The 27,511-nt window shown below is 41.9% G+C and overlaps 1 protein-coding gene and 1 non-coding gene across 2 annotated transcripts in view; both read right to left on the reverse strand.

The window, feature by feature from the left end:
• Nucleotides 1-27,511, reverse strand: part of LOC122803802 (vomeronasal type-2 receptor 26-like) — a gene marked incomplete at its 5' end in the record, with an annotated part of 837,235 nt that overhangs the window by 633,091 nt on the left and 176,633 nt on the right. The window lies entirely within an intron of this gene.
• Nucleotides 5,230-5,302, reverse strand: TRNAT-AGU. Its single transcript has one exon. It is a non-coding gene; the product is annotated as a tRNA-Thr (tRNA).

The raw sequence follows: 27,511 nt of genomic DNA on the forward strand, positions 1-27,511 counted from the left end.
CGCAGGATTCAATAAAATCTGTGCAGGCTCCGTGAAGACCCTACACATAATGTACCTGAGTACACAGCCATGGTTCCTCCTCAGCAGCATGCCATATATATTAATTATAGCTCTCTGCTGAGGGAGAGCACAGTAACACCGATTATGAATCCATGTAAGCAACACTGTACTTGTGGACTGTCCAGAACACTTCTGGACAGTTGGTAAGCACAGCACAATACCTTTTGGTCTGTTAACCTGGACCAAAAGGTGAACAGCAGGTATTACTTCATGAAACTGCAATTTAGATTTTTTTTTTGTTTATGTTTATGTGCTTGTTTGCATGGTGTGGCACATTGCTCAGCTATGCTTAGCATTGTCCACATATACAGTAGACATCTGCTAGACAGCTAAAAATAGAAATCTGATGTATTCACTTTTAATTAATGTTTATTTTTCTATGTGCTTGCTTGTGCAGTGTCGTGCATTGCTTAACTATGCTGCACTGATATATACAGCAGACATCTGCTAGACATCTAAAAATAGAAACCAGATGTATTCAGTTCTTGTAGTTCTGCTGTGTTTAGCAATATGCAAACCCGCACATCGAAGCTGCACTATGCTTACAGGCACCTGTGTAGTATATGTGAAGATATACAAGCTCACTTTACTACCCCAGTGGCTAGATAGGTTGAGTCATGACCTACAGTGTAGTAGGTCTCAGGTTTGAGTCCTGAGCTGTGAAAATCCATCAGGTGATCAAAACATCAGTTTAGTTTAAAATTAAAAAATTGTTACATTCAGAAAAGCTGTGTGATGTTAAGCAGCGCTTAAATATGGTCAATGGTCTTTTCCCATTTGTGCATTGCTAAGCTGCACTTACACATGGCTGTGCATGATGGTAAGTGGCACGGTGCTTTTTTTGAAAGTTACAGCACAAAGTGCAAGGGCGGGAATGCAGCCTATCTGAAGGCCAATAGGCAGGAATTTCACATCATTCATTGGAGTCTTAGCTTTGTTGTGGATATGCTTGGTGCTGTTGGTGAAGGAGGGTGTTTTTGTGTGCAGATGTGGGGAGGGCAGTAGTCCAGAGTTTTTGTTGGACTATTGGTTAAGAATTATGAACCCAGGCTGCTGCAGGGCAATTACCAGGGCTCAAAGTGTAAGTCTGTGGCCTGGGATCAGTTGGTCAGGGAACTTACCAGTGGTATCCCCCTCACTGGTGAGCAGTGTCATCCCCACTATGATGACCTGAAGCATAGGAAGAGGGGAGCCTTGGACACCAGGGTTCAAGAGGCTAGGGAACATATATGTAAGTATGTTTGCCAGTAATTTAGGAATATATAAGCTGAATCTGTGCAAAACTGGTATGCATAATAGTTTGCTACTCTTCCCAGAGCTGCGGAAGAGAGGGTTTGAAATGTCCAGTCACATGCAGGGTGCCTGGCCAGGATGAGACAATTGTGTGGTAAGTATGAAAAACTCAAAGTAATATCTTAATGCATAACGTAATTATACAATATACTAATTACAGAGTTTGCAGTCTTAACAGTCAGGTATGACATACCTGGGAGATCTTACATCTTTGTTAATGTGTCACTGCCTACCTGAAATGGTAAAGCAAGTTAAAGCAAGTAAGCAAGCAGTAATGTGTAGCATAGCTTCCAAACATCAGTTAATGTTGGGGTATACCCAGATTAAGAGTCACTATTCTTGTCTGGTCATTGTCTGAAATGTGCTGTAGGTTGCAATCAATAAATGAACAGGGTATATGGGTTAGTTAACAGAAGTCCTACACAGCTATCCATGGTCTACATGCCAGAGTTGAAGCAACATTAATCAATATATTTTAAAGGGTGATGGTGTTTTGATAAGTTGTTGTTGTCTTTCGGCTTTTCCCAGTTAGGGGTCGCCACAGCAGAACTCCGGTCCGCTAATGATTGGCAGTAGATTTTCACAAATGCCGAGGTGCCAGCTCGACGTCCAACCTTCAACAAAGGCACGCCCATTTGCGGATGTCTTTCTGTTTTAAAATAAAGTGTTCACTATTCTTGTATTCACTGTATTCACTGCATGTGTGTTCTAATGTGACAGTAGGGATGTGTTACATGCAACTCAATAAAGAATGCAGCAAAAAATGTCAGAAATAAATGTAGTACAATCCCCAGAGCAAGGTTCAAGCCTGTATTCTGCTCATTTTGTCTGAGATAATGCTGTATATTCCACTCAGTCAATGAACATGGTATATGGGTAAGTTAAATGAAGTCCTGGACAGCTATCAATGTGTCTAAATGCTAGACTTTAAGAAACATTATCAATAAAGTAAAACAAGATTGTGCTTTGATATTTAATCTTTTCAAATAAGTGTTCATTATTCCTGTATTCACTTCATGTGTGCTCTAATTCAACACCAGCCAACTGTTGCATGTTAACTAATTAATGCAGCAACAAATTTCACAAATAAATGTATTGTAATACCCAGATTAAATGTCAAGCTTCAGTTCTGATAATTTTACCCAAAATATGCTGTAGATAGCACTCAGTAAATGAACGGGTTATACAGTTAGATTAACAGACATCTTACACAGCCATGCATGTGTATAACTGCCAGATTTCATGTGACATCAAGCATTACAGTGTAAAGGGAGATGGTACTTTGATAACTAATGTTTTCAAATAAAGTGCTCATAATTTATGCGGTCACTGAATTTGTTATCCAGTCTGATAACGCACATATCTATTCATGTGTGTAAATGAACAATTTCACAAAAAAGGTTGCAATAGAAGTCTTAAAGGAGATGGTGTTTTGAGAATTCATTCTATTCAAATAAAATGCACATTATTCCTGTAGTCAGTACTTGTGGGTTCTAATCCAATGGCAACCAACTGAGAAATGGCCAGCTGTCTAGTGTAATTAGTGTACATGAACATACCTCTCAACTGTCATGGTTTTTGCAGAATGTAATCACTACTACCCATATATCTGGTCCTTGATTAGCAGATACATGACATAACTTGGAATACAATTTATCAGCAAATCCGTTATCAAAACACCTTGCTACTAATGCATGAGCACACTATGTAAAAATGTTCCCTGTAGTTGTGCTTTTGTACCTCTGTTTGGTAGGGCTTGGCCTATAATGTCCCATGCTAAAAAATTGAGAGCTATGTATGTCCAACATCATCTATACAATATTTGCAGTCACTGTACTCACAACTGAAATCTTAGGTATGTAGAAGTATGTATTAGTAGTCTGTGTAGTAATATTACCTTCAAAGTTATTAATGTTTTTTTCCTCTCTCAGTCCAGCCCTTCTATTCTTTAATTTACTAATTCTATTTATTATTATGTTTGATATTAATATATTATTTGTAACAACCTTTTATATTGGCCTTATGTGTAATTTCATATTGCGTGTATGTTAATATACTTTCATTTACGTTATTTATTTGTGTTCCTTATTATATTCCTTTATATTTGTTTCGATTAATCATTATCTTCTAATATGTTAATACTAACATTTGTTTGGTTATGTTTATTTTTACCTTATGTTTATATTTAATTTACTACAGTGCAACAAGGTAGGCCAGTTCCACCTACCTTGGCTCCCCCCTCCGTGGCACAGGAGCCCAGCACATCTGGGCCACAACCTGGTGGTGCCCCCTCTGCTGCCCTGCACTACCTGGGCCATCAGGTAGTTCTGTCCCACAGGCTGGGATTGGTGCCCCCTCTGGGAGTGGAAGTGTGTGGGGGGGGGTGAATATGTTACCTGTGAGGAACTGTCAGGCATGGTGCGTGGGCTGCTGTGCTGGACTCTTGGTGAATGCCTATGCCAGATGGAGAGCATGCTGTCCATCCTGGTGGGGCAACCTCACCCCATGAGATGACGTCAACCACTGCTTCCACAGGAGCAGTCAAGGTACATGGGTGAGGACTTGAATCACACTGCTAATGTGTCTGATGTCCATGGGACTTGAATTCCATAACACCATCCCCAACCAAGGTGTTCACCTCCCCTCTTGTGTCACACACCAACCCTATTTGCTGTCTTGTCTGTCTGCAAAAGATTCCTTACCTTCCTAACTACTTCCAACACAAGTACCTATATATCTTCCCCAACATTCCACTCTCACTCCAATACATAGCTCTCCATTTCACACACGTGTCCACTGGACACACTTAATTTTGTCCAACTGGCTTGACAATGCACTTATGTTGTCTTCACCCTTCTCTCTGGAGGCAACAGTCCAAATTCAGCTAAAAAATCTGTTAAAGTGCATAGTTGTTGCTGTACAAGAAATGGATAGCTATGGTTCCTGCGCATACCTACCTGCCTTTCACTATGTTTTTCCCCCTGCTTGCATCCTATTTCACCCCTGTCCTAACTCTCCATTTTTCATTTCTTTAAACATTTTTTGCACAGTGCTGCATGACACGCAGCATCACTAAGCTCTGCTAAATGTACACCTGCACCATATTTTAAACCCAGAACCATCACACCTGCAGACCAGTGCATCAACCTGCCAAGACACACAGCTGTCAATTAGCATAGCTGGTTTAAGCAAATCATACCAATTGCCAAGTTGCCATCATTAAGTGTATTTAAGCAAGGCTGAGCATTGTGCCTCCTCATGCAAATGTGCTTAATGAGTAATGGAAAAAATGGGAGTGTAACTTGGGGTCTGGTACAGGAATACATCACTAGAAAGGCATACACAGAATGATGGATGCATGGGAGGTCTCTAAAAGCAGGTACCTGTGCACTTCTATCTGTAACATTTAAAAATACACCTGCTAAAACATGAATGGAAAAAATAGGTGTTTAACTGGGACTCTGGTGGTAGAGAAATGCATCCCTATAAAGCCATGTACGTAATAATGGATGTAAATGAGGTATGTAACAGCTTGTATGTGTGCAATTATATGTTGAAAAATAGACCTTCAATAACAGTGACTCAGTAGCTCAGTCTGTTAAATGGCTTGAAAACCTAAGTTTTGGGTAACCATGGTCCTGGGTTCAAATCTAGTGGTGTGTAGCATTTAAATGCATGCATGTGTAAATCACCATTGTGAATTCTGGAATGAATGGCTGAGTCATTGGTTCATAGATTAGTACTAGGCTAACAGCCCTTGTGGGCCATTTTAAGCCTAGCCAATTATCCCTTGGAGACTCAAACCCTGCAGCTTGTGCTTGTAAGGCAAACACCACCACCACACCCCACCCTCCCAACCCAGAAGAAGGGAAACACAGGCTCTGATGAGATTTGAACTCATGACCCCTGGTTTACTAGATCAGTGCTCTAACCCCTGAGCTACAGAGCCACTCATCAACTGTTTATCCACCCAATGCATTTTAGATGGAATGTCTCCTGTTCAATGATGGAAGTCAAAGGCCTGTAGATAGGAACACAGTTGACATATTCCTATTGCAACACTAGAAATTGTATAAAGTGTCAGGTCATGAATTGCTATGCATTCACAGAGGATTTTAAGCTATGCAATACAAAGGAGGCCCAGTAATATCAGACTGCAGCACACAGTCATTTGCTACTAATATTACCATTAAGCACAGCTGCACAACTAACATACACATATGGGGGTCATGCTAGGAACAAGGGTTACCAGCACACATTTTCCAGATGACTACCATAACATAACACATGGGCTGGCAGTTGTCAAAATTATTGACATAATGGTAAATGTACACCTACTTTGTTCAAGGACACAACAAACATGTTGCCTTTTACTCTGTTAATGATACCTTTGGCTAACATACTTACCTTAAAGACATACCTCAATATCCTGTGGGATGGGTTCCCTCATTCAGGCTCTGGCTGTACGCCAGGGTTGCCACTGCTCACACCTTTACTCATAAGTGTTGTTATTCTTCACATTCTGCAGCCTCTCTCACTATGCTTTTTGCCTGCAAGAGCAGCATCAGCTGCTTCCTGTAGCATACACATGTGTATGTAATAAGTATCTACTACAAACATCCTCTCTGTGCTGACATAGTATTCTGCCCAGCATTTCCACCCCATCATATGAGAAAGGGTATGGATTCCACATTGAGGCCTTATACTTCCTTCAATAGTTGTATGGGATTGCCTGATTACACTGCAAACCAGCTGTGTATTCTTCAGTTAGTATTACTCAACCACAAATTGGTTCAAAGGCAATCACCTGCTAATGAGAGCCATCTTAAAAAGGCAAACTCCTAGCCAGGGAAACCAGTGTATATGAGAGTTGGCTTCTTTGGTGAACTCGTTGTCACAACATGTATATATATATATATATATATATATATATATATATATATATATATATATGCATGTATCTTTCAAAAGAGGAGTATAGTACTCCATCAGGTATGTAAGCATTTTTTTTTCAACATGATGCATATTTTTTAATAATATTTAGGGACAATAGGGATTACATCAGCAAGCCTTTCTTAGAACTGTACCGGTGACATGCCATTGATCTGCAGCTGTATAACACCTGCAGATGATGTAGACTACATCAAGGGTTTGATGCTGTCTTTTAACTAGGGACACAGGTCTCCTGGACACTGCCTTTGTTGGCAGTTATAATACCACACAGCTATGTTTTGGCATTAAACTATAGACATATGTTATGGGGGGCTTTCCTACTATAGACCACACTACAAGTGGACTCCTGTGTTAGGCGTGTGATCATATGTGAGTATCTGTCATGGCACAAGCAGGTGTAGGTCACTATTGCCACTATCCTAGTTGCCTCTGCATCCTTTGCAAGATTGCCACACTGTTGCATATGAGATGTGTTTTCAAGCATGGAATAGTGATAGCATTCCTTAATTGCTGTATCTGTACATACTATAAACCTGTGTATGTGATCCTGACATATGTTCTCATTATTTTGTATTTCAGGTGATAACATGCATGCCAGATGTCGCCCATCTTTCACTAAGATGGAAAATGACCTCATAAGTCAGACATTACAACACTACAAAGTCCTGCTGCCTAGAGGGAGGGCAAATAGGCAAGCATGACAAGCCTTGTGGGATGAACTGATCCATAACATAGATGCTGTGGGGCATCAGAATCTCACATATGAGGAGGTATGACACCATGCCACAGACATGATCCACTCGGCATGCAGAAGGGCAGTGGATGTGGCCAGGGATAGTCAGGTCACTGTTGGTGGGCCTGCAATGGAACAACCTCTGACAGCCACTGAGGAATTCCTGGCTAACCTTGCAACATAGGACAACTCCCGGGTTTCCATCACACCATATATCATGGATGTATGTGCCACCATTTCCAACCAAGAGGAGTGTCCAGGTATGTTTAGTTGAATTAGCATCAGAATACTGTAGCATTTAGCATGTCAGGCTGTACATAGTTTTACATGGGTGTCAAGTGTTTTATGGGGTGGGGGGCAGTAGGTTACCTGCAGTTTTAAGCTCATGTAGAGTTTGTGACCCACATACTTGTTACTGTAGCAGCTACTGTAATTGGGGAATATTTGAACATACTACCAGTGTTCTACTGTAACATGTGGTGCTGTTTACATTACCTCTCCCGCAATTGTTTTTCAGGATCATCAGGAATAGGAAGAGACTGTGCCCCTGCTGCTGGTAAGCACAAAACATTTTTGTCACAGGTGTAGATTTACTTCAAGGTATTAGCTAAAGTGTCATCCTAGACCTGCTGGCTGGACACATGTACTGTCTGCATGATTGAAAAATGTGGAGCTATGTTCTGACTGTACACACTTTGGTCATACTTAGGCCTTTTAGGTGTGACCACAGTGAATGATTTCACAGTATTGACAGGACTTATCAAATGGCCATACCTGTAAGCTGTGCAGAGTTCTGCAGAATGTCAGCAGTGTACATAATTTATGTGTTGCTCATGAGAGTCCGGTTTAAAGAGCTGTTATTTTGAAATATTTACAAATGTGGGTTAGAATTTAAATTAATGACCTCGGGTCCTACTATCTCAGATTGTGGGTTGTACAAGTCTGTAATAATGGCAGCAGTGTATGCAGCTAAACATATATTGAAACATAGTACTGCAGAGCATAGTAGTGCAGGTATTAAGGTGATGCTTTCCTCTTTATATCACAGGTGACCTGGGACATTGGTCGTTATCCCCACCACAACCTGAATTCAGTGTCTCTTCAGACTCTGAAGATGATGATGGTCAAAGTGAAGCACAGCTGGGGTTTGCAGGGGCTGAAACTGTCACAGAGGTTTACAGCCCTCATCCACCCTCATTATCACCATACACAGTCGGTATGCCTATGCATACCCAGTCCCCTGAGGCCACAGATATTGGACTGTCAGGTGGTGGTGACACTGAACAGAGAAGTGTGGCTACTGTGGCTGCAGTGAGTGTTGACACTAGCCATAGCCAAACAGTTGGTGAGGTTCCACACAGGCGGATTGATAGGGGTGCTCATAGGAGACCTGCTCTTCCTCCACCACCTGTTACAGGTATCTCATCATGTGTCACTCGGATTTATGTTTGGGGCCATCATGGAGGCATGAGCATGTTCCAAAACGAACTCCAGATGCATTTTCTGGGTTATGGATGCAGCACAGTCTGACATCCGTGACTGCCTCTCCCGCATTGCTGATACTCTAGATTGGTTAAGATTGCACCCTATCTGCCATGGAACATGTCTGTGATGGAATGGATGATTGGAGTTGCGCATCAGACTCATGGACATAGGTCAGCAACTACATCTGTTGAGAGTCCACATGGCCATGCACAGTCACACTCCTACAGTGGCAGTATATCCAGCAATCCAGAGGGGAGTGTGCTGTCCACAACAAGATGTGGCAGGCCATGGGCTGGTTGTCCTGGGTGGTCCCATGGAGGACATGGTCCCAGCAGACAGCAGTCAACCTCAGGTAGTAGCCCAGCATCTGACCTTGGGCATGGAGGTGCCAGTGCAACTCCTGGCAGAGCCAGTTCTCATGTTTGGGGGGAGATGGTGAACTGTCAGCTCTATCATCCATGGCTCAAAGCATTCCAGCATACATTCATGTAGGGCTAGCAATGAACTTGGCTATGTTCACGCAGACACTCATAAACCACTGTCACACTAAGGTCACCTACAGACACACACACACCACATTTACATAGTCAGTCTTGCCTGCTCCCCTTTCTGCCTCACAAATGCATGCTTGCCAACCTATTGGGTCAGCCTAGGACTCCTACACCCCCATACAACACCCTGTGCAAGTGATGATAACTATACCACATCCCTGTCATCATTGTCATCGATGCAGGGAAATGAAGGTACGTGTCTGATGCACATGGTGACTATCTAAATTAATATATATTTATTTCATCCATTGTTGCTTTTGAAATGCTACCTCTACTAGTCAGTCACACAGTTTGAATGCTGACATTTGTAATGTGTAAACCACATGATGTTGTTGTGATGCCCCTGCACTGGCCCTGTAATCAAGGACCAATGAGGGATGTACACAATGGGAGGATGACAAGTACACACACAGTAGAGTACAATTTCCCCTAAGAGCACACAGAGATCACAGTCAGTCTGGGGATGGTTTCTCCCTGTCTCTCCAGATCCCCACTAAGACTCCTCTCTGGCACAGCTATAGGGGTAAGATCTCAGCTGAGCGGTCAAGTCAAAACCTCCAGCACCCTGTCAGCCCAACCAGTGCTTTGTGTCCTGCCCAAGTAGCTGACACACACACTTTGAGATTTGATTTATATACAAACACACACACTCTCCTGGGAAAGGCTGGCACAGGTTTACTAACTGTGCCCCCTTCTGCCCAGACTAAAGGGTAGTTATCACTGCCACCAACCAGCTCTTTATCAGCTGCTATAAGGCCCTTCCAAAAGGGTGACCAATCCTATTGTGTGATGTTACTATTATCCAAATGGTAAGTGTGACCAAGAGAAAGGCTATTTGAGTGGCCTATACTCTCTAAACAAACCACCCACATTTAAAAGGTTTAAATATATTTAATAATAAATAAATAAAGAACAAAACAATACTCAAACAACACAGTGACTACGGAGTTCAGAATCACAGAAGCTAGTTTAAAACAGCATTGCAGTCCCATCTCAAATAAATACAGAAAACATCTAAACTAATCTTTACCATATTCCTAACTATATTACTGTACCCTAGTTACTTACTATTAGCAAGGCAGATGTAGAAGTGCTGAATGGTTATTCTTGCTAGGCCCAAGACAAGATACAAAATGCAAAGTCTTTCTCTGAGAGAGTTCTTAAATCATTATCAAACATTACTGCTGGGTCAGCTTGGATGACATCACTCTTTGTCACCTGCCTTGCATTCCCAGGCTAAGAGAAATTTAACACAATTTTAGCATCTCTGTGTGAGAAGTACATATCCTTCACATGTTTGCTCAGAATTGTAAGTCATAAAACAATTAATCACTTTTACATTTTAAACCTAATTATTTCTGTTTCAAGACAATAGAAAAACTTCTAGCTCTAGACATCATGTCTTCTTGCCGAAACTGAGCGAGAAAACAATTGTAATACAATTTCAACTTGTTTTCTCGAGGGTTTGTAAGTTAACTCTGTATGTTACAGCTTTTACAATTAAAACATACATTTACACAGGTATATTGTTTATATACATTTATGTTCTTTTCCAACAGGGTACACTGTGGTTATATTGTTGAAGCTCAGTACATAATATACAGTTCAACACACACTTCTGCACCTGCAGTCTAATATACACATAACATATATTCTCTTACATTTGTAAGACAAGCATGTGAATCATATTAATATTCACAAATGATATATGATTATCCACAACATTCCAGATAGCTGGGCTGACAGTGTCACATTTGTCCTTTCCGTGAAAACTCAAGCTAGTTTTTCAAGTGACCCTTGAGAAATATTGCTTGAGAGGGTGAACCTATCTGGGAATACACTACCCCATTCCCTGTCTTGAGAGCCCATCTGCATTAGCATTGCTAACCCCACTGCGGTGCTGCACTGTCATATCATATGCTTGCAACCCTAGGCTCCACCTTAGTGACTTGCCATTTTGTTGGCTGGCCCAATGTAGCCATGTTAAGAGCTTGTGGTCTGTAAATACAGTGAATTTTCTTCCATACAGATAAGGCTGAAGTTTCTGCAGTGCCCACACTATGGTGAGGCATTCCTTTCCTACAGCTGCATAGCATTCCTCCCTGGGTTTGAGCCTACAACTGAGATATACCACTGGGTGCTCTTCCACCTCCTCTGAGGAAACCTAAGTACAGCCCCCAACCCATTGTTTGAAGCATCCACCTGCACAACAAATGTTTGCTGTAATCTGGACTGGCTACACAGGGGGTCCCCCAAAAGCTCCTTTAAGCTTCTGACATGCCTGCTCACATGCTAGGATCCACACTACCTTATCTGGCCTGTTTTCCTTGTCAGGTCTGTGAGGGGAGTAGCTATGGTACTATAAGTGGAGACAAACTTTCTGTAGTACCCTGCTGTCCCTAAGAATGCCCTCACCTGCTTTTGGGTAACAGGGGAAAGCCATGCCTGAATGGCTTCCACTTTGGCAGGTTCTGGCCTGATCTTTCCACTCCACACTTGGTGTCCCAGGCTGGAGACCTCTGTCATACCCACATGACATTTGCTGGGCTTAATGGTCAACCCTGCCCTCTGTAGTCTGCCCAGCACCTCCCTGACATGCTGAAGGTGCTCTTGCCAGGAAAGGCTGTAGATGGTAATATCATCTAGGTAACAAAGGGCAAAATCTCTTGCTCTTGCTAGGATATGATCTACCAGCTTCTGGAAAATCACTGGGGCATTTTACATCCCAAAGGGCATCTTCATGAACTCATACAAGCCAAAAGATGTCACAAAGGCTGACCTCTCTCTAGCACTGGGAGTCAAGGGCACCTGCCAGTAACCCTTGGTAAGATCAATGGTGGTAAGATACTTAGCCCCACCCAGCTTCTCTAAGGCTTCATCTGTCCTAGACATGGGGTAAGCATCTGACTCTGTGTGACTATTTAATTTCCTGTAGTCCACACAGAACCTGGTGCTGCCATCCTTCTTTGGTACCAGCTCTACTGGGGAGGCCCAGGAACTGCTGAACTCCTGAATTACCCCTAGTTCCAACATTTCCTGTATGTCTTCCCTCAGAGTCTTTTTGGCTCTCTCAGGAACCATATAAAGGGGCCTGCTTAATAGGCCTTTGGAGTCCTGTATCCACATGGTGATGCACCAGGTAAGTGCACCCTGGGTTTCCCAGTGAACATGCCCCCAAATACCTGCAACATTGCTCAGATTTCTCGAACCTGGGTAAGTGATAGATGATGGGACATTGCTACCCCTTCCTCTGAAGTGTCAGTCCTAGCCTCACTGAGGAGATCAGTCACCAGATCCCCCTCAGACTCCTCTTGCCATCCACTGCAAATAGTCAATACAAGGTCTTCCCTAGCATGGTAAGATTTCATCATGTTAACATGGTTCAATTTGTGCCCATGCTTCCTGCCTAGCAGTTCTACCATATAGTTAACATCTCTTACCTTCCTTGCCACTTTCTAGGGTCCCTCTCAAGCTGCCTGCAGCTTGTTGTGTCTGACAGGAATGAGAACCATTACCTGCTGCCGTACAGCATACTCTCTAGTTCGAGCATTCCTGTTATACCAGACCTTTTTCTACTGTTGAGCTTCTGCCAGGTTCTAGTGGGTCAAGCTCATGAGTTCCCTGAGCCTTGTCCTGAGGTTTAGGACATATGCCACAATGGACTTTTTGTGGAATTCACACTCATCCTCCAACTCATCTCAAATTAAATCTAGGGGTCTACTAACCCTATGCCCATACTGCAACTCAAAGGGTGATAAACCTGTGGATTTCTGGGGAACCTCTCTGTAAGCAAACAAGAGATGGGGTAAATATTTTTTCCACTCCCTCTTGAACTGGTCTGCAAATGCCCATAGCATCATCTTGGGTGTAGAGTTTAACCTCTCAACAAGACCATTAGTCTGGGGATGGTAGGAGTGGTCTTTAGGTGCTTTACCCCACAGTACTTACACAGATAAGCCAGCAGATCTGACATGAAATTGGCACCTCTGTCAGTCAATATTTCTTTTGGGAAACCTACCCTGCTGAAAATCTCTAACAAAGCATTTGTCACCTTTTCTGCCTCAATTGAGGACAGAGCCACAGCTTCAGGGTATCTGGTAGCATGATCTACTACCACTAGGATATACTTTTTCCCTATGGAACCTGGGGTACTCAGAGACCCCACAATATCCATAGCTACCCTCTAAAATGGCTCCTCAATCACAGACAAAGGCATCAAATGAGCTTTCACCTTGTCTTATGCCTTGCCTACCTTTTGGCACTGCTCACGGGTCCTGCAGTATCCTATTACATGTTTGGAAATCCTAGGCCAATAAAAGTTCTGCATAATATGTCACTTTGTACATTTTATGCCCATATGGCCTGCAAAGGGGATATCATGGGTTATGACTAGAAGTGCCAGATGGTGGGCTCTGTGCACTACCAACTGCTGTATTCTCTCACTCTCTAGCCCTCCCTCAGGGGTACACTCTCTATACAGTAACCCTTTGTCCTAGTATACAGATTCCCCCTTCCCTTTTGAATCAAGTGCCTCACTAGCTACCTTCCTCAGGCCTTGTAATGTAGGGTCTGAGAGTTGAGCCTTTCTCAACTCTCTCTTTGTAACCCTTCACAGCTCACCTTCCACAGGAAGTCTGGCATCCTCTGACAGCAGTTGCTCACTGTCAGCCTGGGTACTACTACTACAAACCTCTGCCCTTGCAGTCACTCTCTCCAATGGACCATCAGTACCCACAAACAGCTGTGGCTCACCTTCAGTCTCACTGCTATAGGGTAGCTCCCTCCCTGGAGTAACCACCTCACCAGTTCTGACTGCAAGTATGTGGTCTGTCTGGGTCTTCCCCAGGCTACCAGACCCACATGCTTGTCTCCAAGCCTGACTGCATTTAATTGTGTGCACCCATGGTGCTGCATTATCAGAATAATTTCCTATCAGAACATCTGCAGGGATATCCTCAAACACACCTATCTGCTGGCTTCTTTTTCCACCCTCCCAGTGAAGGTGAACCCTAGCCAAAGGTATTTGAAATGGGGTCCTTCCTAAAGCTCTGACTTGAGTAGACTGCCCAAGTAAGTAGTACTGTTCTGTAACCATTGCAGGCTCCACAATGGTTATGTCAGAGGCTGTGTCTTTCTTATCCATAATCTTTTTCCCATTCACTAAGATAGGATATAACCTCTTGTGGTAGTTTGGTACCCTTGTTGTCTCAAGGCAACTTACGGTTGGCATTTTGTCACGCCCACATCTGGCTCTTCTACCATTTATTCCCCACCTTGCCTCCATGGACATCTATATGCTACATGGCCACGCTGGTTGCATTTAAAACATTTAACCCTTAGTACTGGATGTGTACCTGGACTAGTGGCTTCTCCTGCTGCTGGCAGACTCTGTTGGGGCAGACTGGGCTGCCCACCATGGCTTCCTGTAGACCCATGAGCAGCTGGGTTTCCCTTTCCTGTGCAATGATGTCCTGCTTACTACGTATGGGTCTCCCTTCTTCCCCAACTCATCTGCAGTAGTGCATTGTCTATCAGCTAACCAGATTCTCATGTCCTCAGGTAAAGTGCTAAGGGTGTCTTCCTTCACCAAAAGGCGTACCAGCCCTTCAAAAGTGGTGACCCAACATCCACTCACCCTCCTTTGAAAATAAGTGCTTAGTTCAGCAACATATTTACACACAGTTTCATCTGTCTTGTATCTATGCTCACAAAACCTTTTCCTATAAGCTTCAGGTGTTAACGTAAAATATTCTAGCAAACACATTTTTGACTGTATTATGATTTAAGCAATCAATATCAGACAGCTTAGAAAGTACAGTTACAGCTTTACCATGGAGTATGGGGATCAGGAACCATAACCAGAGCCCTTGGTCAACATTATACTGTTTACACACCCTGTCAAACATATGAATGATACTATCAACATGACCCCCCTCTGTAAATTGAGGAAGACATTTACTGACCTTTGCCCCTTCTGGGGTTTGGTTACTCCCTTCCCCATTACCTCCATGATGCTGGTAAAGAGTCAGCACCTCCTTTTCATGTTGCCTCTGCCTCTCCTTCTCCTCAGCTTCCAGGCATTTTAGTTTCTCATTTTCCTTAGTCCCTAGATGTTTCAATCTCTCTGCTGCCTCTAGTTCCAAATGCTTGGCCTCCAGCTTTAGTCTTTTTAACTGCAGATGGATTTTTAAATCCTCTGTGGAAAGGTTGAGCTGTCCATTTTCTGAGAATTGTACATCTCTACAGTCAGTCTGATTGTCCTCCTGGTTACTATTCTGTGATGCAGCTGTGACTAAAGCTGCAATCATGTCTGCTTTAGTCAGGTTGGGATACACCAGTCCTTTAGCCTGGCTAATCTCAGCCAACTGGCTCCTTGTCAGCTTGCCATACTCCTCTGCTGACATGCTTGCCTGCTCTCCCTGACTAACTAAGCTAGCAAAATAAATAAATAATTAAATAAAACAATTATGATATGAACTCTGAATGTTCACTTCATGGCTGATTGAGAGTACAAACACCTTCAGTGACCACTGTACACAAGCTACAGGAATTCAATATCTACACCACTACATGCCAATTAATATGTGATGTGGCTATTTCACCACTATCAACCAATTAATATGTGATGTGGCTATCCCTGCACTGTCAAACAATTAAAATGTGATGGCAGTGCCCTTGCTCTGGCCCAGTAATCAAGTAGCCTCAATCCTCACCCCTAGCACCAGTGAGGGACATACAGAATCAGAGGATGACAATTAATCAGGTGCCTCACTAGCTACATTCCTTAAGAGCACACAGAAATCACAGTCTGTCTGGGGCTGATTTCTCCCTCTATCTCCAGATCCCCAGTAAGACTCCCCACTGGCACAGCTATAGGGTTAAGATCTCAGCCAAGCAGTCAAGGCAAAACCTCCAGCACCCTGTCTGTCCAACCAGTGCTTCGTGTCCCTGCCAAGTAGCTGACACACATACTTTGAGATTTGATTCATATACAAACACACACAGACTCCTGGGAAAGGGTGGCACATGTTTACTAGCAATGCCCCCTTCTGCCCAGATTAAAGATAGTTATCACTGCCACTAACTAGCTCTTTATCAGCTACTATAAGGTCCTACGTAAAGGGTGACCAATCCTACTATCTGTGTTACTATTATCCAAATGGTAAGTGTGACCAAGAGCAAGGCTATTGGAGTGGTCTATACAGTGTCACCAAATACATATGCAAGTACTCTAAGAGCTTAAATATCTCTAAACAAACCAGCCACAATTAAAAGGTTTAAATATATTTAATAATAAATAATAAAGGAACGAAACAGTGCTCAAACAACACAGTCATTACAGAGATCAGAATCACAGGAAATATTTTAAAACAACACTGCAGGACAGTGTCAAATAAATACAGAAAACATATAAACTAATCTTTACTATATTCCTAACTATATCTAAGAGAGATTACTGTACCCTAGTTACTTACTATTAGCAAGGCAGATGCAGAAGTGCTGAATGGATGTTCTTGCTAGTCCAATACAAGATACAAAATGCAGTCTTTCTCTGAGAGAATTCTTAAATTACTATCAAACATTACTGCTGGGTCAGCTTGGATGACATCACTCTTTGTCACCTGCCTTCCATTCCCAGGCTAAGATAAACTTAACATTTTAGCATCTCTGTGTCAGAAGTACATATCTCTCAGATGTTTGCTCAGAACTGGAAGTCATAAAACAATTAAACACTTTTACATTTTAAACCTAATAAATATTTCTGTTTCAAGACAATAGAAAAACATTTTCCTCTAGGCATCCTGTCTTCTTGCTGAAACTGAGAGAGACCACAATCGTAAAACAATTTCAACTTACTTTCTTGAGGGTTTGCAAGTTAACTCTGTGTGTTCCAGCTTCTACTATTAAAACATACATTTGCACAGGTATATAGTTTATATACATTTCTCTTCTTTTCCAGTAGGGTACACTGTGGTTACATTCTTGAAGCTCATAACATAACATACAGTTCAACACACACTTCTGCATGAGTAGTTTAATATACACATAGCATATAGTTCTCTTACATTTGTAAGACAAGCACATGAATCATATTAATATTCACAAATTACATATGATTATTCGCAAAATTCCACATAGCTGGGCTGGCAGTGTCACTATTGTGTACATTACATTGGATGCTGTTGTAATGGTTGTGTAGCCACGCAATCAAAGGTGTCTCATTGCACTGTTTATGTTAGGACACATGTATGGGTTCACATCTACAATAAATCCATCAATGTCAGAGCACAGGATGGAATGACAGCACAGAAGAAAAATGTCATCAGAAAGGTAAAACAGTATAGCTGCATGGCTCCATGAGTTCATGTGTGTATGATAGGCTAACAAAAACAATGGTGTCTTTTATCCTAGCCATGCATCCCTAAACTGTGACTAGGTCTGAAACCCTTGATAAGTGTAAGTAGGCTTTTGGGAGCTGACATATGGACAAGCCAGGGTGTGCCAGGTGAACCATCCACAGTTTCCTTGTTTCCATTTGAGACATTTGTCCTAAAGCAGTTATAATTGTCATGTTCACCACCCTGGTGTGTAACTTGCATGATTTGTGTTAGCATGGAACTGTGCTTCACATGCATTGGGAGCCTTTTACATATTGGGTGTAGTATCTGGGCTACATACTTGTCTGTCCAGCATGTCCTGTTTATACCACAGTTAAGGTATAGGTGTGTAGGAGAGGTAATTCTTGAGCTAGTCCTTTCTTGGATATGCAGGAGGTACACAATGGGGTCTGACACCTCCCTGATTGGCAGGCATACACCTCTCCTCCAAAGCATCCTGGAAACAGAATACACAGTTATGGGCTTGATGTGGGCTGCATAGGACATGTTATGTACATTGTGTATTGATTTACTGTGGAACCTCTGTGGATATGACATTTGTCAGATATGCCTGGTTAGCTACGTACCAAAGGTGGCATTACACTTAATGGTAGGTGTGATGAATGCTGAATACAGTGGAACAATGACTGTCTTGGATTTACATGCCATACCTTTGTTTATAGGTTGTGTAACATAGAATGCATCCCCAAATATTACCAACCCATATCACTATCTATGTATCCGTAAGTCCCTGACTACTGAGTCAACTGTTGGAGGTGTGGCATCAATACATTAGTTCCCAGAGGTGTATGACTTCCGAAGAGATAGTATTGTGCATTCCTTGGCATTTACTGTTAGTCCATGGTTCTGACAACAGCTGAATGTCTGTGTCAGTCTATCCTGGATAACTGTTGAGTCAATGTGGGATTCAATGACAGCTCCTAATTTGCAATCTTCTGCATATGTAGTCAGTCAGAGGCCGATGACAGTGGCTATGATTGCAGAGAAGTAAATGCCTTGAAGGAGCACATCCTCATAGATTCATAGATTCGTAGATTAGTACTAAGCTAACTGCTCTTGCGAGCCATTTTTTAAACAAAGCAAATTGTCCCTGTCAGAAACCCCACCTTGTGTTTGTAAGGCAAACCCACATTACACATACCTACATACCATACATAAGTAAAAATCAGACACCTCAGAAACCCAAACACAAGCTTACTACACATAATCATACCTCTGCAGAACACAGTACACATAATAGTTCACCCACCACTGTCTCACCGGTGAAACACCTAAGGCAAAACACAAAATCAAACATATTACTCATAGGTGATTATATCATGAGACACATTGATGTGCCTCTCACCAGGCTACATAAGGGAAAGGTCATGGTTAACTTTCTGTGAGGTGCCAGGATACAGCAAATCACACATGCACTCTAGTCTGTCAACATCAGATGCTGTTATGACTATGTCATAGTTCCTGTCTGTGTGTATGACTTGAAACATACCACTCTGGATTGTACACAGAGACATGACTGGGCTGACAGACTATGTGTCTCAGGCAGGTATGCCCTTCGCCTTGAGCAGCATTTTACCATTACTTAGGATGATGGCTCCATACAAACGGAAAATGACTGATGTTAATAATTGCAGTAGTGTGTGGTGTCAATGTAAGGGGATCCACTATCTGTCAGCCTGGGATTACCTGCTCAACAGACATCAATGCTTTGCCAGAGATGCTCTTCATCTGTCACCCTGAGATTATGGCAACTGACAAAGGCTGTTGCCACCCTCATACAGTGCCTTTTAGGTAGTGTCACAAGGAAAAAACTTTCCAATGAAAAAAACCCATCCACAAACAACATCATGGTTATGCTCTTGAAGTCTAGGAATGTCATCACTAAAGTCCACTCAGCGGAAACTGCCCCCACCTTGGAAGATGCAGACATTTGTGCAGTCACAGACACCTGGGTCAAGGCTGTGGAGAGCACCATACCATGCTCCACATCTTTCCACACGTTCAGACTTTAAACTTAAAGTGTGCAAAGTAATGGAGGTGGTGTATCCATATTCATTAAGGATAGATACACATCCAGAATGCTTAGACGGTATGATTCTCTGGAGAAACTGCAGGTGCTATTGACTGCTTGTATGGCAACTAATCATGCCATTGTTAGCTACAGGAGCATCTCCATGAATAAGGACACCCACTGTGCTTAAATGAATCTACTTCAGTTTATCAAGACACATCAAAACAAGATGGTTTTGGTTGACTTTAACTACCCCCCAACTGGGTAGATTATGCATGCTTAAACTCACTTGCCCAGAGGTTAGTCAGCTTCCTTAACTACAATAACCTGGATGAGTGGGTTGACATCCACACAAGGGAGACAACATAATGGCTCAGGTGCTTACCAGTATGGGTGACCACTGTACATCCTCCACTGTGAGGTCCTCCCTGATGAGATCTGACCACAAATTGGTCTCATTCAAATTATCACACCTGACAACCCCTGCAGCATATAAAGTAATACAGTTCAACAAAGCAGATTGTAACCTACTATGGGGTGGTATAAATAGCTTGACTGCACCCCCCCCCCTCAGATGGAACAGGCAACTATGCCAGTCTGTACACCAATGCTTTATACAAGCACCTGTACAACTGCATTGACTCACCTTTACCTGACAGGGGCAAAACAAGCTCTTCATGACAAAGCAAATCTGCCCGGTGGACAACTGCCATTAGCAGGCTTTACAATAAGAGGTAGACATTGGTGTCTCACATTAGGAGGGAGGGAGCCCCCTTAAAATGGTGGCGCTCCCTCTTCAGCTTACACAAACAAATAGGTGTTGCTGTAAAGTCCTGCAAAACAAAGTATGGGGAAAAATTAGCCTCTTCCACAAAGGACAACCACAAGGCATTATGCAGTTACATGTGTAGCATAAAAGGAAAGGCCCACATTGTTGCCAAACTCATACATAATGATACAACATATAATGAGCCTGTAGACATAGGTAACATATTAGCTGACAGGTTCTGTGACTACACTCCCCTGACCCCACCACACGTACACCATGACATCCCTACAACCTGTCTCATACCTTGTATCTCTAAAGAGCACATTCTAAATGGCCTCTCTAATGTGACAAACACAACATCTATTGCACCTTCTAACATCTTAGGCTGTGTCCTACATGGTATCCAACATGGATTACCAACACCATTAGAAACTCTTTGCAATCATAGTGTAACCACCAGCTGCATCCTAGCTGACTGGAAATCAGCCACTGTTATCCCCTTGCACAGAGGTGGTGCATCCACTGACCACAGGAACTATAGCCCTATTAGCCTGACTAGCCATATCTGTAAGCCATGGGGCAACTCATCATGGACCATATCAACAAAGATATAGACAATCTAAAACCACTTGACCGTACACTGTTTGGATCTGTGATAGAGAGATCATGCTTGTTAAACCTGGTGGGCATGAATGAGGCAGTCACCAATGACCTGAATGAGGGGACATCTGTGCATACAGCCACCCAGACTTAGCTAAGTCATTTGACACTATCTACCACTTAGGCATCATTGACAAACTCACCCAGCTAGCCATCAACAGTAATATCATTAGAGGGGTCACTAACTGGCTTAGTGATAGCATTCATATAGTCAGAATAGGGTTATCCACCTCCAGTAGCAGAGCTGTAAACAGTGGTGTTCCACTGGGTTCAGTCCTGGGTCCTCTATGGTTTGGAATCTTTATATCCAATTTACAAACACAAAATGAATGTCTGTGCCTGACAAGGTTTGCTGATGCCTGCAAACTGGGAGTGGTCATAGACTCTCCAAATTACGCCAACATTTAAGAGGCTCATACATGACCAAATGATTATTGACACTATCATGGCATTAAACTCCATGCAAATAGATGTACTATCATTCCTTTTGGTACCAGCAATGTCCCTGATATGTAGCACATCAATAGCAACACCTTAAGTACATACTCAGGGATGAGAGACCTGGGCACACAGGTTTACACCTACCTACCTTAGATCACCATGTCTCCACAGTGGTAAGAAAGGCATTATATTTTGCTCATGTCATAACTGAGGTCACTGTCACTCAATTATGAAGTATTTATAACCTCCATGTACTCTTTTATCATCAGGCCAATATGAGTTGAGTGAAATGGCCATTTTGTTATGTATGTTTCTAAGCACAAGTGGCAATTGCAGAGACCACAAAGGTTCCTTACAAGGGAAATTCAAGTCTTCAGCATCTGTCCTATGAGGATCATCTGAAATCACTGTAACTTTAGTCTATGTCATACAGACTACTCAGGGGTAATCTCTGCCTTGCATACGAGGCAATCTGTGACTCTGCTTTATTGGTAATCCTACATATCCATAAGTCAAATGGTACATGGATTACTTGCTGTAAGTACCTTAACCTGATATGTGGCATGAATATAACATGCTGGAGGAAGAGATACGTCTAGTAGGGTTTAGCAAACCTTTGCAACAGACTCCCACTTAATGTCAAATAGCTCACCTCACTAGCCCCTGACAGATACAATCTGTACGATTGGATGGGTGACCATAAGTTCACCACTGGGGTTTTGCCTGTGTCCCCCTTGGATAGGTGCTGATCGTGTAAATAAAAGTATGAACTTGTCTAGGATTATAAGGCCCCTAGGGCAATTAGCCTAGTAAACCCCAATGAGCCTACTATTCCATAGTTGGATGTAAAATGCTCTGACTAACTTCCACACACACACCAGCTTGGCTACAGTGAGAATGGTCTCACTACCATTTAATGTTTATAGGACACTGCATAGCACACACACTTCAAGTTGGCTGTAATAAGATTAGAACCCCTACCTATCTAGTCTTATACATTACAGATCACAGTATGCAACACACACGCCATACCTCCAACCTGACATTAAAATGTCTTTAGGTACTCTTATGCTAGATGAAATAAGCAGGCCTTGTGGTGGACAGGAATTCTGAGGCCTGAGTCACCTGCTACACACAAAATAGTGCAAAACCCTGCCTCTTTTTAAGCCAGTGTGGTAATCATATTTGTTTTGTAGGGAAATGCACATACACACACACACACAGCAAGTAGGCTGGAGTGAAATTAGAACCTCTTCCTATCTAGTCTTACATACTACAGATCAGAGTAATGTATGCACCACAGCTGAAGTCTGACATTAAGGTGACTGCTGGAAGTCTTATGGTAGATTACATCTGCAGGCCTTCTGTAAGACAGGAGTTTGGCAGCCTGTGTCAATTGCAAGGGACAAAAAGTACATATCCATTGCAGTTTGGAAGCCAGTAGGGGATCCATGCTTGTTTTGCAGGGGAATCCACACCAAGTGGGCTGGAGTTAGATTAGAATCCCTACCTATCTAGTTCTATACACACTAGATCAGAGTACTTAGTGCATGCACCATGGCTTAAATCTGCTTTATAGACAACTGCAGGTGAACTACTTGAGAAGGCATACACAAGGCCTGTGTTGAACAGCGTGCATGTCCTGCAGAGTGATATTGCTTCTTAATGTCATCTGCATCTAGTAGCCTAGCAGTCAGGCAACTGTTTTTTATCTTAGCTATGTGGCAACAGTAGCCATTTTGAACGTATGCCTCTGTTTACATTTGGATGGGCAAGCCTGTGACCAAAAACAATTTGCCCTGTCAATGTGTGAGTGCAAGACATTATACATTACACAACATGTTCACTTGGTGTATGTGTGGTGATATCCAGTAGGCACAGAGGGCTGTAAGTAAGTGCATTATCTACTGTTGAGCCCTTACTTTTTGTCCTTTGACTAACATTATATATGTGTCATAGCGCAGCTTTAATCACAGCTATCTGGGTATGTTGGGCAATGTAGACATACACACACACACACACACACACAAATATATATACAGATATATATATATTTATTTATGTATATAACAAGGATATATATATATATATATATATATATATATATATATATATCTAGAGCAGTGTGTATTTATACATATATATATATATATATTTATATATATATATATATATATATGAACACACATATATATGAACACACACACACACACACACACACACACACACACACACACATATATATATATATATATATATATATATACAGAGAGAGAGAGAGAGAGAGAGAGGCATATGGGTAGAGAAGGATAGTGAGAGACAGATATAGATAGATAGATAGATAGATAGATAGATAGATAGATAGATAGACAGATAGATAGATGTATCTATACATATATATATATATATATATATATATATATATATATATATATATATATATACATTTTTTTTTTATAAAAGTTATTGTGCAAAGAGCAAAAGATTTGTGCTTGGCTTAACTAAATGTATGAGCATGACCAGTGGGAGTTTTGTCTAGTTACAAGCTGATTCCAGGCCATACCTAGCTGTACTCCAGTCCAGGATTTTGTGTACTACACAATTTGACATCTTCCCCAGTTTCTGCACTTCTGCACTTCACTCACATTGGCTAAGATTTTCTAAAGTTGTCTTAAGCAATTAATATGTGACAGTGGTTAAAATAGTACAGTGCAAACAGATTGACAGTCTGTAGAACAGAAATCATTGATACCTCACATCCAAAACAAATGGATATGTCTAGATAAGAACCATGAACACCATCACACAAGGTGATTGCCTTCGTTCTTTAAGCCACAGAAACTGCTTGATAGACAGGTGGTCATTCATCACATAATCACCTGCATAAATAAGTACATTAGTTATTCCTCCATTACCTAAGACATACAGTGTATTATCAGTTTCTATATTACTGTCCTGAGACTGATTGAAATGCTTATATGCTATTGATGAGTTATTGATGAGTTACTGTTAAAGCAGTTACAAGGGAACACTGCTGTGTTGGGGGTGGGGGAACCTCATGTTCTGCTGGGATACATGACAGTCTGACTATCATTTAACTCAACTGTCTAACATCTCCCTTCCATGATGTGCCAGTAATCTGTTGCAGTAAGATTGCAAGAATATTCCATGTATGAGGCCTACTGAATAGAAATGGAAACATGTTAGTGGAATGGGTATCTGTATTCCCACGTGGGTGTCATTTTTGTCCAACTTGCCCACTATAGTTACTTGCATAATGTACCTGAGCCATACATACACTGACATATCATAATAATCCAGTAGTCTACTGTATAGGTTACAGATTGACCCTGCAAATGCAGCATCTGACACAACTGTAGTTCAAGGCTGACTCTGCCTGATGCAAGCAGTACACAGCCATTACATGGGTGAGTGCAGGATGTGGACTTGTCTGATATCAATTTTAATATCTGTATGTGAGTAGGAGTAACGTGTTAGTCTCTAGGTTTCTAGGTTGTCAGTGAATCTGCTATGTATTCTCTCTTAGCAAAAGTCAGGGCATACTGTGCACATCTACATCTGCCTACATGGACATCAGCAGGGGGATTCCTCTTCCAAGTCCTCCTGTGACTGTGGCTGTGGTTACCCAGGCACTGGTGGGGGGCTGTGTATCCCTTCCATTTGCTGATCCTGCTGCAGCTCTTTCTGCAGGATCACATGTGGCTGGAGTATACTGTAGGGCTCCACCAGATATATCGAGGCACTGGGACCATGACTTCAGTAGCCCAGACACATGCTCTATGATATTTCTAGTTTGTGTGTGCCTCATTATGACATTCTTCCATGGGTGTGTGTACATTTCTAATGGGTGTCATCATCCATGGTTCCAGGGCATAGCCAGCATCCCCCAGTAAATGGCCCTGTGGGATGTACCCCTAGCAAACATCTGGTACAGCTGTGATGTGTGCCAGATATGGGAGTCATGATAACTGCCAGGGTTGCCAGAACACATATTCAGGCCAATCTTCTGGGCATTACACATGACCTGGCAGTTGATGGAGTGGTAACCCTTGTGGTTAATGTAGAATGTGCCCTTCTCACCTGGTGGTGCCTTGATGTGTACATGTGTGCAATTTATGACACTCACTACTTCAGGGTAGTGTATTACATGGTCGAAATGCTGCATATTGCTGGCCCTCACCTCAGGGGTAAGGGGAAATTATATGTGCTACTGGCATGTGGAAGCATAGCATCCAGGAATTGGTGGAGTATCCTGGATGCAGATGCCTGTGACACCCCCATCATGATGCCAGCTGGTCTTTGAAAAGTACCTATAGCTAGCATCCTAAGGGTTACATATACCTTTGACTCCACTGGGATGGGTTCCCCTCTGTTAGCTCTGGCTTTGAGTTGAGGACAACAGAGCTCAGTGCATGCTACACCCTGTAGTGCTCTACAATCTCCAGCTCATGTAGCTCCTGGAAGGTTACCTTGAGCCTGAATACTCTCCTCCTTTTCTGCCTAGGCCTATTGTCAGCAGCAGCAGCATTGATTTCAGCATCTAACACATACAGATGTAGCAGACCTGCAGCAGCCCTTAGCATTATCCTAGTTAAAATTATCAAGTCTTTACTCCAAAGCACAGAGTATTGAGGGAAAATCAGAATATAGGGTGTATGCATATTTTATACAGTTCTGCTTTAGGTCCACCATGTGGAATTAGCTAATTATGATGCAGTTCACCTGCAACAGGATATAATTAACATAATTTACAGGCCCTACTTTAGTGTGCCCCATGGTGCTATGTGCTGCAGCTCACAGCGTAGCTTATACAAAAGTCAAAAATAGTTATTGAAGATATTCAGTTTTAACTGATTGTTGCCTATGTCATCACTGTCACACGCAGACATGCATGGCTGGGAACAGAAAATCCTAAAAATAATGACACCCCTCCCAATATTATCCACATCCTCTGGGAATATCAACATTGTGTAGGAGCCTACATGAAGGAGATAAGTGGACACAGTTGCTTCTTTTAGCTATTCAGGAAATCCACCTCATTTGCACACATATCTTTGCTGACAGCCTAGATACTACATGGTTCATAGCCATGTGAGCTTGGTGACAGCACATATGCACAGTTGTATGAACCCAACGCAAGGTCCTACAGTATATTTGTCAAAACCATATTAGAAATGTTATTTTTATTTATTTATTTATTTATTTTATTTCTGTTGAGCATGTTTGTGCACTGTGGCACATAGTGCAAACATGCCGAAATTATTAAAAAAAATTATTATTTATTTTGCATATTTCCTTCCTTTTTCACACATCCACAATGTACCTTTTGCACATATATGTCTGTGATCTAAATTTTCTGGAGAGTTATGTCCATATTTGTGGACTTTTACATCCATTTCTGTCCGTGTAGACTCCTGTATGTGGAAACATTCAGTGTACACTACTCACACTGATATGCAGTCTACATGGATGCCTTTTTGCTTATAGGATCGCTCCACCTGGGTCATTTGCATAAGATTCAACTGGTTATAAGGTAATTTGCATTCTACAGAACTTTCCCTGTTTCTGCTTGCTTGTGCACCACTAAGCGATGCTTACAGAACCTAAAATTGTCCTCTCTTGTGTACGCATCATGCCGCGATGTGCTCACCAAAAAAAATTCATGTATGCTTTACTGAATTCCCACCAACATTTAACTGCAAGGATTTGGATAAGGAACAGGTGCAGTAAAAAGAACTAAATGGTTGTTTTAAAATTACTATTGTATAAACTCTGACATGAATGGTTAAATTTCCTCCAAACATGTTGTAGATCTGAACATATATAAAATATGTTTCAACTTACACTATTTCTAGTATTTTTGTATTTGTGTTCTTAAACATTTCAGGTAACCTATGAGGAGTAAGTAAAGCTCTGTGTAAGAATTTCAAAGCAAATATCCTCCATCCTCCATAATTAGGATAATATAATTTGTGCAAGTGCCTTTAATATTGTGTCTGGTTATTGATGAAGATGGTGTAACAAAGTTTCCCTGTATAATGGTAATATTTATTATATTCTTGATTTGAATAACGATTTTATCTAAAATACCAATTTCTTGAAGATACTTGTATATACAAGGCAGATACAATCATA

Source organism: Protopterus annectens, chromosome 6.part0, assembly GCF_019279795.1.
Source record: "Protopterus annectens isolate FY-2018-M chromosome 6.part0, PAN1.0, whole genome shotgun sequence".
In the NCBI taxonomy this organism is placed as follows: Eukaryota; Metazoa; Chordata; order Ceratodontiformes; family Protopteridae; genus Protopterus; species Protopterus annectens.